Below are 19,273 nucleotides of genomic sequence, written 5' to 3'. Positions count from 1 at the left end.
CACACGGCCATGCCTCATTACCTTCGAGCCCGACACTTTTTCGAATTGAAAAACATCCAACAAACATTGAAATCGCACGGTAAAGTACGGAGGAAGACGCATCTGCTTCGACTTGCTTCACACCTGTCCAATTTACAGCGATATTAATTAATTAAACATTACCCGCGACTTTTACGCGAGCAAGACACGGAAGGCATAGGAGAGAAGGCATGCTGCGAAATTATACGAGAGCAGATCAACGCGATCCATAATTTCGAACGCCGTCAGATGTAAAATATAAAACTAAGATCGCAAACATGCTGATTAAACAAACGATTTATCCTACGGTTCAAATAATCTCGAATTTGTTTCTGACTACTCCTACTGAATCATTAAACCATCTATATTATTCACAGATTGCAACGATGATTTCCCACGTTACTTCAAATTATTCGGCCTCCCTATAATTATAAAAGATAGTCGAGGATCATAAACATTTTCGCGGATTAAAAGAGCTCCAATCTTTGGTAGAGAAATGATTAAAATCTTCTCTAAATTATTTCAAACTATTCATGAAATAATATATAATATTCATGGACAATATAAATTATTTATCACGTTATATTAAATTATTTATCCCCTCTCTCTCTTTCTCTCTCTCTTAATAAAGGATATTGAAAGCTTCTCTCGATTTAATTTATTCATTGCGTGAATAATGAAAGAAACGCGAAGATCGAGGTCAAAGGGCACAGTAAAGGGATTGTGTGGCTGCGAATCGGCGAAGAGGGGATCCAGTTCGGATCATTCGCGCGTGATCGATCGCTGGTAGCGAGATTTCGCTACGCTCGTTCCCCGATTCGACGAGGGTGATCGAAAGCAGGCAAACAGAGAGAAAAAGAGCGGGTTTCGTCGAACGTTAGCCGGTCGCGGCCTCGGAGCGTTAATGGGAGGAGTTCATTAAGATCGCGCGATTACGGGCTTATCGCGGCTAAGCGAGCCTCGTTACTTTACCGTGACGTCACTTCCTCCCTGTGTCGCCGGCGTCGTCGTGCGTTGCCTCTTTCCGTCCGTGCTTCCAGCTTTCTGCCCGCCTCTTTTGTTCCTCGAATTCGTGCTTGCGCTATTCCTATTGTTATCAGCTCGTCGTTGTTCGTAAATCATCGCCGATCCACCGAAAACAATCGCCTCGCACGCCGATCGAAAGCGCAGCACCACGCTCTCGCAACTAACAACGACGGAGAAAATTATTTTAACAGCGTTCGGTAAATCTAACTTGTCGAAAGAATAATTGTTAGGTTGTTTTGCTTTCAATCGTGACGCATGGAAAATTGTTTCCCGAGAATCTCAAACCTCTGCTGATTAGGATTTCTCAAGACTAGGTCATGCATCAAAGTCTCAAATATTGGGAAGAATGAATATTTGATGTTTCATGAGATATTATGCTTCCATCTTGCATCATCGTTCAGGGAATAGAACATTTGAATCTCCGTCGAGACGGAATAGATCGTTCGAAATCAAAGATCGCCGGGATGAATAAACAGAAGACGAGACAAAGTCCAAAAGATGATAACCCACGATGAGGCCACGATATCGATCAATGACCAGATCGATGACATCTAACCTACTCGTACATCTAATCGGCGATGTAGGCGCGACTTATCGAGCTTTATCGTTCTTCGAGAGATCTTTTTACTTTTTGTTCCGATGGCACCGCGATAACGGAGTCAATGATTGTGAACAAAAAAAATACTATGGAAGATTCGTATCGGGACTTGGCGTCTCTATTACGTATCCACTCGAGCGATTGCGGGAAGATAAATCCTCGGTGCTTAAATCAAAGTGTGCGACAAAACGTAAGGGTTGCAAGTGCTATGGTTTTATCGTCTGTAGATTACGAAGGAATCGAAAAATGTGAACACTTGATGCGGAGAGAGAAAAGGAACATTTTTTGTTCATAGAAAAGGAACATTTTTATCCTTGCTTATTCTCTTTGATTGTTGCAGTGTCTATGCATGAATTAATTGTCTCTATAGGATAGTCAATTTTTAAAAATTTGTTTTTGAGCACGTCTGTATTTCTTCGTACAGATTTAATGATAGACGTCTTAAGAAATTGTGACGTTAATTAGCTAGAAGAGTGAAGTAGACGATACTAAAAAACTTTAAAACTGAATCCGTCTCATTAGAAGAAACAGCATCGTTTCTGTTGTGTGGGACCATTATGGCTGCACAGTCCACGTGTTCAAGAATCGTGCCGCTAAGTACCCGCAGCTGTAAAATAGAATAAAACCTCGTCGAAAATTTGTAAAATTGTCTGATAACCGTAGAATTTTGGTAACGTCAGAGACCAAAGATCGGAGTCCCGAATGAGATTAAAAATCGAGCAATGGCGGTCCGGCAGGCGAGTTCCATGGCCGATGGTCCCGGTTCGAGCCGTGGTACTCGAAGCCGATGGTTGCCGCGATTTCGAGGACAAGGGAAGAGAAGGCCGAGGAAAGAAGAATGAGGTCAGAAGGAGGGAAGAACGAGAAGGAGACGAAGAAGGAGGAGGTGGCGCGGATGGTTCCACGAAAGGCAAGAACGAAATAAACGATAAGAGGGACGCCGGGTTAACCAACAAGCAAATTAACACGTGGGAGGGTCCGATCGGCAAATGAGATAATTGTGCAACGAGGGGTCCCTCGGGGCTTTCTCCTTTCTCTCTCTCTCTCTCTCACTCGTACACACGCACACACACACACATACACGCTCACTGGTCCACCATCTCGTTCGCACGCCGGGTCGTTCCAGGACGATTCGCTGCTCTTCGTTCATCTCCTCGCATGAGGTTCGCCATCCACGAGACGATCGGGAGAGAGAGAGGCGTGTTACCGATGGATGGACCCATCGATGGATCGATCTATCGATCCCCGCACACTCGCAGAAGACCCCTCTTTACCCGCTCCACCGTTCTTCGTGCACCTCGTTGCCATTGAGATTATAGGTGAGCACCGACAGCCACGGGCTTCCAATACTTTGTAAGTTTATTTGCGATCCGGCTGTTCGTATCTTTATTTATGAAATCCTGGCCGGTGGTACGGCCGACGTGCGCACCACTCTCTCTCTCTCTCTCTCTCTTAGAGTGTACCTGCTATGCTCTCGTTCGAGGTACGAAATTAATTATATCAGTGACGGAGGGAGCAGCCGATGGATAATGAGCCCCGTCAACGCTGATGAACACCGCCGGGATCCTCAGAGTTTCAGGATTGATAGCGGCCGATGCAATCTGCAAGTTTGCCACTTTCGTTTTCGCGGGTTGATTCGATCCGGGCCTCTGTGCCCTTAGTTTCCACGGACTTAGAATTTAGGGCTAACAAAGTGGCTGGCGCGTTTGTTTTTCCAGTATCATATCATCGATAATGAACCGAGTCGAGAATTTCTTGCGTCACCAACAGTGAATTTTGCTCGTGCTTGAATCAATACTTAAATGCAAGAAATGAACTCCACAGAAAAGTGTCTTTCGCCAACAAGAAAACAACTTTCGCTAATGGTAAAAATAAAATAAAAATGCTACATCTTTTCGTTCGCGTGCATGCTTCTCTTCGCATTCAGCAAACCTGTCCATATCACAAAAATCCAATAGCTAGCAACAGAGTCTCCGGGTAAAGGAATGGTCGACATCGTCTCGAAAAGCTGCGAAGAACATTTCACGCGAACGAAACGTCTGCACGGTGAAATGGGATCGCCCGAAAGCTCGCCACGGTTCGATCAATAATTAATAACGAAACGAGGGAAGGACAGCCAGAAAAAGTCTAGGGCCGCGAAAGAAGTCCGATAAACCGACCCGATATCGTCGCTCCAAACATTTGCCTCGCGATAAGATCCCGTATCTCCTGAGAAAGCGGGGTTTTTATGCTCGAGCACGTTCTCCGTGTCCGTTTCTCCGCGAAAGCAACTACCACCGACGCGACGGTGCGCGAGAGAGACCACGCTAACGATTTACCAAAGAGAGAGAGAGAGAGAGAGAGGGAGAGAGAGAGAGAGAGAGAGCAGGGAACCACGTCTGGCATGGGCCCACGGTGTTGCTGTAGTACCGGCTTCAGATAGAGATAGCTATTTTTAATGGAAGTTCCTTCGAGTGCTCGAGTGCCGATAGCCGACCGCCTATCTGCCGGCTGATATTTTTAATATCGGAAACGGCCAGATGGGGTGGCGGAGGAGAGAGGCTCGCAGATAAGTCTCTCTCTCGGTCGGAGAGCCAGCGATAGCGGGTCGGATCCATGGACGGTGTCTATCTCTTTTCCATCCATTTTTCCCTCGACCATCTATCGGCTGCCTTCGCCCCGGCTTCCACCGCTGGGTCCCCGCTTTTTCTCGCGAGATCACGATCTCCGGGGATCAACCGGCTTGATCACGCTGACGGCCTCCAACGTCACGATGATTTTTCCTGTTTCGGCCGGAACGCTGATCGTCGAGATTCGGGACGCCGGGATTTTCGGGGTCGGAGGCTCTCGTCTTCGGACGAATTTAGCAGGGGGGGAACATCGTTTCGGATGTATCATTAAAATAAAACGATCTTCGGTCTTTCATAATTGTAGTCCAGAATTTATACAGAAAATCGTAGGAGAAAGATGTTTTTAGTTTTGGTACGATGTGAAGATTATAGAAGAGACAGCATTCTGGAATTTAAATGTGAATCATAGGAGAAGAATGTTTTAATAAAAATCATGGAAGATGATTTTATTCTAGAAGTTAAATTAAAATCATGGAAGGAAGATTTTTTGCTCTGGAATGAAAATAAAAATCATGGAGGAAAGAGTTTTTATTCTCGAATTTACGTTAAAATCATGGAAGGGAGACTTTTTTTCTAGAATTTAAATTAAAATCGTAGAAGAAAGATTTTTTGTTCTAGAATTAAAATGAAAATCGTAGGAGGAAGACCTTTTACTCTAGAATTAAAATAAAAATCATGGAAGAAAGATTTTTTGTTCTAGAATTAAAATAAAAGTCGAAGGTGAAAGATTTTTTATTCTAGAATTTAAATTAAAATCATGGAAGAAAGATTTTTTGTTCTCAAATTAAAATAAAAATCGTAGGAGAAAGATTTTCTGTTCTAAAATTAAAATAAAAATCGTAGAAGGAAGACTCTTTATTCTAGAATTAAAATAAAAATCATGGAGGAAAGATTTTTTATTCTAGAATTTAAATTAAAATCATGGAAGAAAAATTTTTACCCTTAACTTAAAATAAGAAACATAGAGAAAGATGTTTTCATTCTAAAATTAAAATAAAAATCATAGAGGTTAGATGCTTTCACCCTCAACTTAAAACAAAATTCACAAAAGGTGAACGAATATTTCCCCCATGCTCGAACCCCGCTAAAACACGAACGGGAATTCGCATCGTTCAAAGGACTCCGAAAGAAGGATTGTCTAATAGTCGATGAATAAAAAAAAAAAGGATGATTTGTGTCTGATTTTGCATCGATGACGGAACGTTTCGCGGGGAAATTCGAAGTGCCGATGAAACAGCAATTGTCGCTAGGCCCCATCAAAGTCCCGTAAACCACTGTATCGCGGATCTAGAGCCAACAACAATTAGCCGGGGGGTCAGAGTTCGTAGCTCGGTGCTTGGCTGCCACGATGGGCGGGTTTGCATCGCATCGAGGGCGATCCGAGTAAACAAATCATAAACGGCCGACGTGGAAGGCATATTCTCTGCGAGCGATCTCCTTCTCCTGCGAACCTGTTCCCCCGACCTGATCGCCATACGCTTTTGCGTGAGCGATCGTAGCGAGGCAACGTGTACGAAAGAATTTATGGCTGCCGCGACTGTTGCATGTTGATCATGCTTGGCGTGGTCTGAATGGTATGTTGGAAAAATAAGGATCTATTCAACTGTTTCGAAATGGGATCGATATGCAAAGGATGGACGTAATGCGGACTTAAAATCGCTATGTTCTTTACTTCTTGATTAATAAAGATTAAATGGACGTTTGTGTAAATGTGCTTTCCTGTAGCCTAATGCTGAGCGGATAGAATTAATGTTACTCTTTGACACTATTTATTATATTAAAATGTTTATTTTACTGAATTTCAAGAAATATGTTATTTTGCGTGCTGTATGATTCTCTTTAGGGCTACAATGATTAGATTTATTTCTCCGTCAATTATGTTTGTGTTAGTTATGGTTGTATAGCAGTAAAGTTCGATACTATTTATTTAACGTTTATTTCACTGAATTTCAAGCACAGAAATATTTTATTTCAGTGAGACTTTGCTGTACGATTTTCTTTATGGCTACAATGATTGGAACCGTCTTTAATAGTTTCATAGAGGAAGAAGAAAATTTATATTTATTGTTTATCTACATTTTGGTTTCTGGTCAATCCGTTTTTATCCCTCGAACGTATCGTCTTTCCTCACCGAATTCCACCTTGCTCGATCCTCTTTCTCTATCTCTCTCGTTCTCTCTTTCGCTCTCTGTTTTCCTCTGTTGCGGCGTGTTCTCCATGTTCGGTCCACCTCTTATCCTTCCGCGGGACGAGAACCCGAGATGCCCTCCTACAGATACAAATGGGTACCTATGCCAACGGCGCAACCTGTTATTATACATTCCCCTATACAAACAACGTGTTAATCGGGCCCGCACCCTGGCCGCGCCGCGTACGAGCCTCCCCCTCCCTCCCTCCTGCCCCTCCATCGCGAGCAGGATATCGGATACGCGCCGTGGAAACCGATTTATCGATCGTTCCGCGTGCGCTTCTTCTCCTTCGTGGGCTGGTATCGCGACGGTAAATTGGAATACACACCGCACCTTCCCCCCACCCCTCACCCCCGATCGTCTGCCCTTACCCCCTCTTGCTTCGATTTCGAACGTCTGAACAGCGTTTCCGAATGTTTTCGACGGTATCTGCCTTCCACTTCCTTTTTACCTTTTATTCTCCAAATGGACCGCCATGGTTCTCATTCGCAGACGCACGAATTCTTATTTCCTCATTTGGTACTTAACTTGTTCTAGTCAATTAGGTGTTTCATTTCTTGGCATTCGCAAAAAGTATGAGAGTGCCTTTAGCCCTTGGTGCGTATCAGGATATTTTTATTTGGCTGGGAAACTTAATATCGATGCAAGCTCGTGTATCTGAAGTTGCTTTTCTTAACAATGTACAAGACGAGATGATCAAGACGATTGCAGGTAAAACAAGATTCTAAATGACCATTTTCCGCTTAACGTATTAATGTATAATTTATAATTTGCTTTCAACGTTATACAAACCACGATATCGTCACTATTATATTTTACTCCGCTTAAGAACAAGATTGACCAAAAAAGACAATGTCTGACTCTAGAAACACTGACATCAACTCGCACCGAAAGCGCTCTCGGCTCCGAGTGCCGACACCGTGCGCAAGTTCCTTCGTAATTAAAATAAATCGTTCTGTAAAAATCTAAATTTCCATAATACGACGATGAGCCGACGAAAAAAAAAACTAATCCCATAAAATTCCGCCATGAAGTTCCGGCGGGGAACACGATCCTCGTCGAAGGGAGAAGACGAAAGCGATAGAGGGAGAGGAGGATAGGAAGGGAGGGCGGAGAGGGATGCATCCGACGGTATCTGCATTGCATCGAGGTTGCACGGCGTTCGTGGTCCAGTCTCGATGCACCTGGTGCGCATCGTCTCGATCTCGATTCCGCCCCCCGGGGCCCGACTCCCCCTTCACCCCCTCCCCCTGCCCTTGGTCCGTTCATCTTCAGAATCGCCCATAACCACCGCTACCCTCGTAAGCGTCGATCCCGTGTGGCGAGCGGACTCGAAACGCCCTGAAAATCCACTGTGAAACCGTTCGAGGATCGATCTCCGGGTCCTGATCCACCGGCGATAAGCGGCCTGCACGCCGCCACGAAACCCCGGTGCATTATGAAAAGCCCGATGCAGCCTGATGCGCTCTCGCGAGAGCCGCCGGCTGCAGCGCGGCGCCGAGACGCCGTCGAGCGTCGCACGGTGGTCCCGAATCAGGATTTCGCGGTACAAGATCAATTCGAGGGCAAAGAGATCGATGAAACTGTCATTAGACGTGTCCAAATAATTTTTGTCGTTGTGGTTAAACGTTAAATGTGTAAAAGTTCTGAGACTCGAGTACTAAGAGAAAGTAAGAAATTTTTAAACGTGCCTATTTGTATCGCTTCAAATTCGTTGGTGACAAGGAGAAATTTTTAAAAATTGGAGGGTGACAATCAGTGAAGTTTGGAAATATTAAAATATAAATCGGAGTAATAGAATTCTCTTTAGAATTTCTAATTCTTTAGAATTTTTGTTCGCATATTACTTTTCATATTACTTTTCGTTTGCTTACAGTTTTCGGGTAAATTCATCCCTTAATTCGCAAAGCACTATTAAATATGATCTGCGTAGCTTTGCAACAAACAGTGTCAATCATTTAACATCTACCCACCTGCAGTCTCGTTTGTGAAAATCCACCAAAGAAATGCACTTTTAAATGAAGAATTACGTTCTCCGTTTAAATTTTTAAAGTCGTTCTCTGCGTTTCTTTTCCATCGAACTCGAGGCCGCCATAGTCCGCGATAAATCACGGGACTCGTTTCGGTGGAGGGCTGATCCACTGGAATCGTCTTCCAGAAAAGATACGGAACGGAGAGGTACACATCGGGGGTACAATAGTGAGATACGGTTGCCGCGTCATTACCCCGACGCCCGAGCGACGAGGAACACGACGTAGACAACCGACGTCGCGCACTTTGTCAACTTTGTATATCAATCAACCGGGGGGGGGCCCCGGTAATGCTCCCGGGACATGGCGAACAGTCGATAAAGGACATCGATGCATGAAGCAGAGGCAGCCGATGAGCCGAGCGCCGAGATAAACTCGGGGCCAGGTCTCGCGTGCGCGCCGATATCCTCCTCGATTTTGTTTTTTCCCATTGAAACTTTCCGTGACTTTCTACTTTTAATCAGCTTCCGCCATTTTTAAAAACGCGCTCACTCCGCCTCAGCCCTTCGTGAAAACTCGCTGTGCCGCACACTGTACTCGAACCTCAGACTTTTTCCTATTCACTTGAATTCTTTGCACAACTAAGTAAATTGTTCCTTTAACGTCTCCTGAGCTGTTTTAAATAATTATTAGACTACGGATCTTTATGCAAAGTAAGAATTTTCTACCTGAATTGCAACTAACTGGAGTAACATAGAAATTTATTTTCTTTCTTAATGTGTTTGATAGGTTGAGAATAATGTAACAGCATTTTAAAATTTTTCCAATGTTTTTAATGTTTTTACATTTTTGTCATAAATGCATAAAATCTGCAGTTTAATAATTATCTAACTGGTTGGATTCTGCTTGTTGCACATGCATACGGATACTTTGTACATTCTGTTGCCACCATTATTGTTCAGTAGATTGTGGATTTCTATGTGCGTGTACTAAAATTGTACACATTTTACAAAATTGTGCACATATCAACAGGAATTAACCGATAATATCCGTCTCTCAATTTCATTAGAACAAACAGGACAAACATTTTTCAGAAGCAGACATTTTTCCTCCGTTCTAACGTGCACCAAATGATCTTCCAAAACACTGACATTGAAACTGAGGATAAAGTACAGTGTTCTATAAAAGAAAATATTAAAAAGTCAGTGTGGGGGTAACGAAAAAATTCAGTGTATTACAAAAATGATGAAGAAGCTCAGTCTGAAGCTAATATAAACTTCGAGCCAAAACTATTATAAATGGTACAAATGCTGCCGATTCTGCGGCAGCTCCGTCAACCATAAGCCCCCAAAAAATCCGCTCGACCTCTCGACCGCAACTTCGTCGTCTCCCCCGGGCGATCGAAAGCGGAACGCGTTTCGATGCACAGGTTGCAGATCGGTGTAGCGTTGTCGAGGGTTGTTTCAACGAGCGTAAAGTTCTCCGTTGGCCAAAAACGGAGCAATTATCGGCGAACGATAAAACTCGGCGTGCCGTGGCGTCGGGTCCCGTGCGTTTTCAAAACGGTTAGGCCGCGGCGCGGCCGTGTGCGATTCGAACTCGTTCGCGCACGAAACCGAGCCTGACGTTTCCTGTTCCGCAAAAACCGGGCAATTATCGGTGGGGGTCTGCGAGTGGGAGTGGGCGGGGGCGGGGGAGGCGGCGGCGGCTATGTTTGAGATAAGACACAGGCCACAGGGCCGTGAGAGAGGAGGGGGGGGGGGGCCACCCTCGTCGGCAGGGACCATAAATAAGCCCGCACCGAAATCCTCCGGATCGTTTTAAAATTACCCCGGCAGTTAGCCTAAAAGCAGAAGGAGAACTCCGATCAGATATATCGCGACGCGAGGCCCGGGATAAAGATAACGGGTGGATCCGCGATGCGCAGAGATCGATCGGCCCTGGGTGCCGAGCCTAACCGATGCACACCCCCGAAAACTTTCGCGGAGCGAGAGAGAGAGAGAGAGAGAGAGAGAGAGAGAGAGAGAGAGAGTGTTTCCAGGATGACGGTGAGCAAGTGGATGGTTCGTGATCAAGGCGATTCTCGCTAGTGTATGTGTGTGTGTAAAGAGAGAGAGAGAGAGCTTGTGATGCCTGCTGCTGGCCTGGTGGTGGTTTTAGGGATGGTTTGGGGCAACGGGAGGGGCTGTTGGTGCCGGCTGGAGGAGCTTATCGCGAAGCGCACGCGGTCGCCACCGCCAGTCACCAGCCGCGGAATTCCGAGGAATTCGAGGGGGTGAGAAAGGGTGCCACCGAGCCCCGACACTCTCCAATGGGGGCGAGGAAGGGGTGGGATGTACACCGTCGTTTAGCAGAACCAGCTTTTCTGATTGCGATGAATTTCTTTGCCGGGTGGGAACCGAGCATCGCTGCCGGCTCGATAGGGGTGGCGACTATTGGCCGTCGTGTAATAAGGCGCCTTCGCTCATCGATATCTACGGCCAATCATTATTGATCCCTGATCGAATTTGGCGAGCTGTTTTCCTGTTCCAGCGGCTTGAGCGTTGAACAGGATTATTTCAACGTTCTACCCTTCGCTACCCGCCTATTTAATTTCCAGACCAAATGTTGATTTATAGCGATTATGCAATTGCTTTCGGATTATCGTGTGCCTTCGTTTATTTTAACACTAAACCTACCGCCACCGGGCAACATGACCGGTTCCAGATTTTTTATTGTACAATTACTGAAATTATAAAGGTGCTTTCGTGGTCAATATATTGAGAGCATGTATTAAAATCCAAATAAATTCAATCTCGCAATTTTTATAAGACATGTGTTAGGTGCTTTTAAGGCTCGGTAGGTTTAGTGTTAATATTGACAATAAAAACAGAATTTTATTTCGATTCGAAGGAAAAGAGTAATATCCATATTCCGTGGCCTCTCAAGGTATCATGGTACAAGGGTTTAACTTTTCCAGGACGAACGTCGAAATATTGACGACGTCGATATTCATCTAATTGCTGAAGTTGTGAATGTATAATTTAACTGTACACATACCAAAATTACAGAGTACACATTATCCCATTGTTTAAGTGGATGGTGCATGATCTACTCCCCTGAAAAGATCTTTACACCCTCCCGTCACAGGAAATCAAATATCATCCTCAGAATTTCGAGGCAACCGCTAACTTTTTAAAAATCTTGTCGTCGATTTTGCGAATGTATGGATGTCGATTGTATAATGGTAACAAAGTAACGCTCGTTAAGGCCGCGAGGAAGGGAAGTACGAGATGCACCATGATCTCGACGAGCCGCGATAAATCTGCGGACACAACCGCGCGACGTTCTTCGCGGCCGCGATCTAAAAAAGTAAATTGGCTCCGGAGGGGGAACAGTATACTTTCCCTACTTAACGATCGTCAAAATTTACGCGGTCTTATCGTCAATCTCCGCTTTCGCCCGTACGGGCACGAGAGCCCGGCCCCGGTTCTGTGTTGGAGCCGCGCGGAATCGCAGAGTATCGGCGCACAGCGTATCTCTTCTCTCGCGACCCGGTTCTTTCCCGGCTCTCTCTCTCTCTCTCTCTCTCTCTCTCTCTCTCTCTCGCTCTCTCGGTCTCTCTCATTCGCGAAACCGGAGAAATAAGAGAGGGGGAGACGCAGCGCTTCCTTATCTCCCGTAACGACTGCTCGTTATTAATCGGCGCGCGCTGTTCGAGATACCGTTCCCTACCGCCACCCCTGCACCCCTCATTGGTCCGCCCCTGGCTCCGTCGAACCCCGTGCAATTTCCACCAGTCAGTGTTTCCTGTGCGTCCGTGTGCACCGAACACGCGGCAGAACTTGTTTGCTGGCGAGCAGGAATTTTTTCGGGGATGAAAACAGCAATTTTTCTTTGGGGGTTGCTCTGGATTGCTGCAGAAGAAACTCGAGCTCGAAGGGTGGAAACTGCTGGACATTGTTGGCTAGAAGAATTCTTAGTAGGATCTTTAATATCGAAGCAAATAATCACTTTCTGTTCGAAGATAATACTTTTTATTTTATACTGGAGTTTTGTATATTTAAGTCATTGAGAAAGTTAGAAATTACGCTTGAGCAACGAGTGCATATAATTATTAAAATAGATGTGTTATTGAATAGGGGTGTTGAGGGTGAATGGAGGAAATGTTCATAAGACGGGATTCAATAATTGTGGTAGTTTAGGGGGGTTGGGAAATCAACCCTCTCTTATGGACCGGTAATATTGAGGTAATATTGTGAGTTGCAGAAAAATAAACACAATTCTACAACATCGAACTAACCATTAATGTTCTTTGTTAAAATACACATTCGATTGAAGTATCAATTTTATTCAGACTCGCGATTTAACAGAAACGATACTTTCATTTTACTACAAGAAATTATGTATTTGTTGAGAATAATTTTTCGAGTTTTTCGATTTTTGTAAAATGTTCTACGGAAATGTTTTTGGGATTTGCATAGAGAACTGTTTATGAAAACTAAAATTAAGTTTTCTTTCCGCATTTTCCGACTCTCCGCTTTCTTTCTGTCGTCCTGCCACCCTCCAACCCCCAGCACCACCATTTCCGTATCGAGTCGCGATACCGGAGAAATCGGCAATGCATGTGCGTCTCGCCTCTCGTACACAGGTTGATTTATTATTTTTATCTCGCCTCGGTTCCTCGCCTGGGCTACCACGAAGGAGGTGTCAGGGGGTGAGGTTGGGATCGCATGAAGATGTCCCGAACGGGGGAGAATCATTGCGTTCAATGAAATTCGAGAGCGGTCGAGGAATTTGTTTTCCCTTTAGCTTCGCCGTATCTTGCCCGTTTTTACCCGAATCGCTCGATTCGAGCCGATAACAAACGTCAATCATTCACTCCGTCGCTTGAAATTCAATATTAGAATGTCTCTTTCAATCAACCCTTATGAGAGTACCTTTTTCCGTCAACCCTTAGACTTTGTCAGTTCTTGGCTGCTATTTACCAAAATTTGGTTTTACACTTTGTAAATATAGAAGCAGGTTAAATTGAAACAAAATTGTATATAATTAAACTGTAAGTATAGAAATAGGTTAAATTGAATAGTAGTATCTACTATTGTCTTCAGAAAAATTGTAGTATTACCATCTTGAGAATGAGTTTAAAAGTGAAGCTACAAATTTTTATGAAATCCTCCGCAAACAAGATTCGGACAGAAAGGATGGGGATCAACAAAATTCTCGCAACATTTTCACAGATCGAAAATATAAAAATAAATCTCCGATTGAAAGGAATAAATTACGGAAAGATTGATGGTTCGAAATGGCGGGCAACAAAGCAACAGCCCCTAAACGCCTAAATTAGGTGTTTGAATCGTCGGGGAGGCTTATCGGAGCCCGAGAACGTAGCCCCGTGCAATCGTCGCGAAGGAAGCAATTAGACTCGGTGGGTTGCAAACCGGTTAACGAAGAAAGAACCGTGGGGTGTACGGGGGTGAGTAGTCGGGCAGGAAATACGGCGCGATTCGCGGAAGCTGTAATCGGCGGTGATCGTGTGTGTCGCGTTGCGGGGTTGGTTTTAACGCGATCGCGCGTCGCATTAGCCCCTGACGGAGTAGAAGGCACGATGGCGTGCGAAACTGGCCGATAAGTCGTCGTCGACGGTCGTCGATTCCGACGGCGAGAGGGTAGGCAGGGTTTAGGTGGCTCGGTTATCTTCAGACGTGGTTGCAGTTGCCCGCTAACTAACGGCTCGATGAAAAGCTCGTCGTCCTCGAGGATTTCCGGAGCGTGTGCCGCTCGCAGGAAGAAACCGCCGCCGTCGGTTCAAATATACGATAACGCCGATTTACCGCGAAATACCCTTTGTTAAGCCTCATTTATTAAAATCGCCGAGCGATTCCGGATAACCGGCCGGATCCGTGGAATTATGTGGCCACGGTATCAATAATCGATTAATATCACCGGTTAAATACGATCCCGGGCCCCGTTGTCCGCCGATAAGTCCTCGATAACCGCCGGCGGAAGAAGTCGCTAACTAACGACTCGATGAAAACCTCGTTGCCGACCAGCCGCCGAACGATAGCGACTCAGATAGATATTAGCCCGGGTGCGCGTGGCAGCCGCTAAATTCTTCTCTTGATTGCTAAGAAATTACCCCCGAAATGTACGACCGCCCCTCGCGTTCGCCGGGGAATCTCCCCACCTCGCGACTTTTCGCGGAGTAAATCGGGGAAATCCGGTGATTTAGGGATTGGGGTACTGATTCCGAGAGAGTTAGGGCTTGCTGTCTTATGAAAATAATTCTGCATCCCCTTTCCCTTACGTACCTGATCTACCGTAATTATTATTTATTTATTCGTGTGATCATTTCCCAAGACTGCTTCTTTACAACTTCACTAATTATGAAAAAAAAATCAGGAACCGGCTGCGTAGGTTTGTCTCTCACTCGCTACCCCTAAAGAGCACCACCCTTTCGCGACCTCTGCCCCATTAACCCCCGTGTCCCTCGAACCCCATCAAAGATCGCAAACCATCAACGGCAGCCAGGACATCGCAAACCACCCTCCGGTAGCATAACTCGCCCCTCGTCGGGCCCTGGCGTTTCCCACCCCCCTCGAAGTCAGACGACGGCAGCAACCCCATTGGAAAAATTGAAGCGAGCGGCTCATTACGGGTAATCAATAACCGATACATTATCGGCGTAGGAGTCGGCTGGGTGCCATCTGCGAGGGGATGGGCGAGAGCAGCTCATCTCCGAACGCGGGGGACGTGGAGGGTGGGTTCTCTCCTGTTCGACGGGGGACGTTCGCGGGTTCCGATTTACACAAGTATATTGAATTTATTGAGATGAGCCTAGGGATAGCGCGGCCAGGAGGATATTAGCTGCCTACCAACCGCCCCGACGTTTCATACGATCCGTCCTCCCCCTTTCGCGCCGCGTTTCAACCACCCGCCCCTCCCCTCCCCTCCCGTCATCCCCTTCGTCTCCTCTCTCGCTCTTCGTACTACCCTCGTCGGGCTTCCGCGAACCCTCCAACCGACGCTCACCGTCGGCTACGTCGTCCTCGCGCATTTATTAAGATCGCGGGGCTGATTTATGCCAGCCGATAGGAGGCGGCTGACTGCGGGGGTGGGCCTGAATGCGATTCAAAGCAAATCTAATATCGACTTCGGCGTCGATTATCGGCGGACGCGGCGAGGTCGTCGGGCGGGATCCTCCGAGCTGAATGCCGGAGGATTGTACTCGCAAGGAGAGCTCGTCTGCGATGTTTTATTAAAGCAAAAATAGTTCGCGTCTCCGGCAATGCGAAGCTTAAGTAGGTTTGCCCTTCGGAGGATTTATACTGCGTTAGATTGCTCGGGAGTCGCTCGATCTTATTACCGGGACGCAGATTTATATACTAATGGATTTAACCACTGCTACTACTGGGCAGTTTTTTCGAGAAGCAACTACGAAATGTTCTTTACAATAGATTTCTTTATATATGTCGCCAAGGCCTGGACGATAAACGTCGCGGAGTTATCCCCACTACCGCGGGGTATAGCCCGTCAGGAGTGTAAACAAAACACAACTGGCGAGACCCGTGTTGTTGACATATATCGAGAATTCACCGTACACCCAGAAGATTAGGTGTATTATGATCCTGGGAGCAATACAGTGGTTCAAGAATTATTATTATTATATTACAGCAATGTAATATGTGACAAATAGATGAATAAGGGGGGAATAAAATCAAGTCTTAAAGGTGTGCATATGTTTAACAGGATCAAGTATTAATTCTTAGGGAAGATAGGTTTAATATAGATACAGATAAATATTAAATAATTAAGAAATTTGAAATACGGTGAGCTTAATCTTTCTAAATCGGTGAAATTTCTGTTGCAGGTAAGTTCGCAGCCGCACCATCGAGAATATCCTCGCCGTTTCCGTAAGTGGCCCATCCAGATCAACAATTTCCCGTGTATCTAAATGTCCGATAGATCGGGAAGTATCGTAGATTCGGGTGTATCCGAGATACTCGAGCGAATAGTCGCCGGTGCTATATTGCCAGGCAATTTCGCTGGATTTTATCAGAGATTTTTCGAAGCGTGCACAGCGGCGGGGGGGGGGGGGTAACCGGCGCGAGGCGTCGCGTCGACGTCGCGACGATCCTCGAGGGTAATCGGTACGGCAGGCTGAGAAGTCCTGCGGATTCTGCGGCTCTGCGAGAGCGATTCGGGCTGTCCTTATCATCGGCGACCAGCCGTGGTTCTACAACTTAACCCTTCCAAGGCAACACGGTGCAGAGATTACCTTTGCAACCCCCGTCGTCCGCTTTACCGCTCTTTCCTGCCCGGGAATCCACCCCCCCGGTCCGCACCCTCTTGGGCACGCTACACTCTTTCGGCCGTTCTCCATTTTCGGAGGATCTCCTGTAGCCATCGTTGTCGGCAAATTTCGGTTCTAAAGGGAGAAATTGATTTAGACCGAGAGACCCCGTGAAGATGTTATAATTTCGCCTAAGTTACGGAGATTCTGTAAAATCCTTCTTCTTTCTTTTGGTAGATTTTAGTTGTGAGTTATTGGGGAGTGATTTCGGGAACGAAGTCGGTTCAAAAATTGCACTTTTCTCCGTTTGTAGCAGTTCTGAGAGAGCTTGGAAATGCTTGTAAACTCTTAGTGGTCCTTTCCTGGAAAATTGGATGTATGATGGAAGTAATTAATTGAGAAAAAATAATTGCAAGAGAATATTATGCTTCGTTGACTGTTTTAGATTGCAAGATATTCTCAGCACATTTCTTTACTTCTTTCCGTAGATTGTGACGTTAAGGGGATTTAGGGAAAAATTGTAAGAAAATATTTCGATCTGCCGATTTTTCGCGTTTCTTAGAGACTCTGGGAGATCCTCCCGGCTCCCGGTTGAGCTCTCTCACTAAATTTGGGTTCTACGTTGGGAGAAATTGATTCAGGAAAGAGAATCGCAAGAAAATCGCAATTTGCCAACCTTTCGGAACGATCCTGGAAGATCTCGGTGGATCTTACTCGCCTCTTCCAGTAATGTTCGGTCCTGAACTCGTACAAATTGGTTCAGGAAAGAAATCACAAGTAATTTCGGAAGAACACTTAATCTCTCGATGCGTTTCAGCTTCGAACGAATTACAGCAAATTGCAGTGGACCTGGACACTTCATTTCCGTTGTTACACAGCACATAAAAATTCCGGATCTCCGTCAGATAAAATATTGATTCAAAAAGAGAGTCTCAAGAAGAAAATTACAAAATTACGAGCAAAATGATCCGAAAAATATTTGATTCAAAAAGGACAGGATCGTATTTCTCATCGGATCCTTTCACTCTCGAATTAAAAATTATTGTGCAGGGACTTTCCATTTTTCCAACGGCACCCCGCACCCCAATTCAAGAAACGGCGCGCACTCGCGCGACAGAAATATTCCCGCTAGGGGAATGCCGCGCGCAAACATAATTTGATTTATTCATGGATAGGTGGCGGAGCCTCTACGCCGAAAAATGAATATATATTTCCCGGAGAAAGATATCGAGCGCGAGAGAGGACGCTTGATAAGCATCGGGAATAGAGTTCGGTGCGCGGTGCGATGCCACCCTGATCGGGCAAACATATTTTTCTCGCATCCCGGGAACGCGGGGTGGTGCGTGCATGATTGAAAAGGAGCCGCGGTGACAAGGAGCTGCCTCGGCCCGATAAGCAGCAGGATAAGCGAACGTCGGCGAATATGAATATGAAAATGGGGTGGAAGGATCTCTCCGATCTTACCCGCCCACCCCTTGCGCAAAGGAAAGTCAGCCACGAAACGCAACAGTTATCTACGACAATGCAGTGCACCGCTTTTCTTTTTTTCATCGAAAGCACAATACACGTCGTCCTGTAACGAAAATCGCGGGGAAGTCGCGACGAAACGGGGGTGACTGGAGACAGTTTGAAAGAGGGTAAACGGACGACGCGATGGGGGTGAACTTCCTCTATTTTAAAGTAATCTTTAACTGAGAATTACTGAGAATTAGTGGAATCGGCGGAAACAAATTCACACAAATTGCTTAATCTTGACGATAACTGTCCACAATAATTACAAATAACAATGTCTATTAAATTATATTGACTTCTTTCGTGCTGTGCGACGTTAGTGGCAAACAAGTTAATAGCCTCCCGAAGCTATCGCTTCTATTAACAGAATCATCAATTACGAATTTATTAAAACATTATCCAAGAATTTTTCCGATAAGTGAACTTTCCGTTTTCCACCCTTAGGACGCAAACGATTATTTCCCGAGATAGAATCGCGGTAAAGTAACGCGCATAAAAATGCATTCGGCCTTCTTTATGCAACAAACAAGCTGTGCAACGTTCGCAGCGAACGAGTTAACAATCTCGTGAAGCTGTTGCCCCCATTAACACGCCATCGTCAATCACGAACGTGTTAAGACACTAACCGAGTGTTTTCCGATGAATAGATTAGCGTCCCGTCGCGTCGATAGGTGGCAAACAAATATTTTTCCAGATAAAATTCAAGCGAGTTTTGATTCGAGCTTGTTGGTCCGCGCCCGGTAATTCGCCCGGGGGATTAAAACGCGATCTATTCAATTTCCGTGCGGCCTCGCTGGCTGCGGCGGCCATTGCCAAGATAAAGACGCCACCGGAAGTCGATTAAGCGTCTCGCGGCGGCTTTTTCGGCGGCGGGTGGCCCCTCGCCATAATCATTTCATTAATATTCGCTGCACCAATAATCGTGGGCCGCGTGGTGCGGCGCGGCGATTCGGCCGAGTACACGTGTGTGCGACACGCACACCGTCTCGCTTCTGGATACACACTGTGGCAGCTAAACGTGTATGTACCGTCGTATACGTAAACAACGGGCGCGGGGGTGGCGCGTTATCAGCGACGCG

At 45.8% G+C, this 19,273-nt stretch overlaps 1 protein-coding gene across 2 annotated transcripts in view; it reads left to right on the top strand.

Moving 5' to 3' along the window:
* Ush (Zinc finger protein ush) overlaps positions 1-19,273 on the top strand; it is a 250,745-nt gene that overhangs the window by 177,345 nt on the left and 54,127 nt on the right. The gene's annotated exons all lie outside the window — the stretch shown is intronic.

The sequence above is a fragment of the Halictus rubicundus genome, chromosome 8 (assembly GCF_050948215.1).
Source record: "Halictus rubicundus isolate RS-2024b chromosome 8, iyHalRubi1_principal, whole genome shotgun sequence".
Lineage (NCBI taxonomy): Eukaryota > Metazoa > Arthropoda > Insecta > Hymenoptera > Halictidae > Halictus > Halictus rubicundus.
The sequence above is the reverse complement of the archived record's forward strand: the minus strand, read 5'-3'. Positions and strand labels throughout refer to the sequence as shown.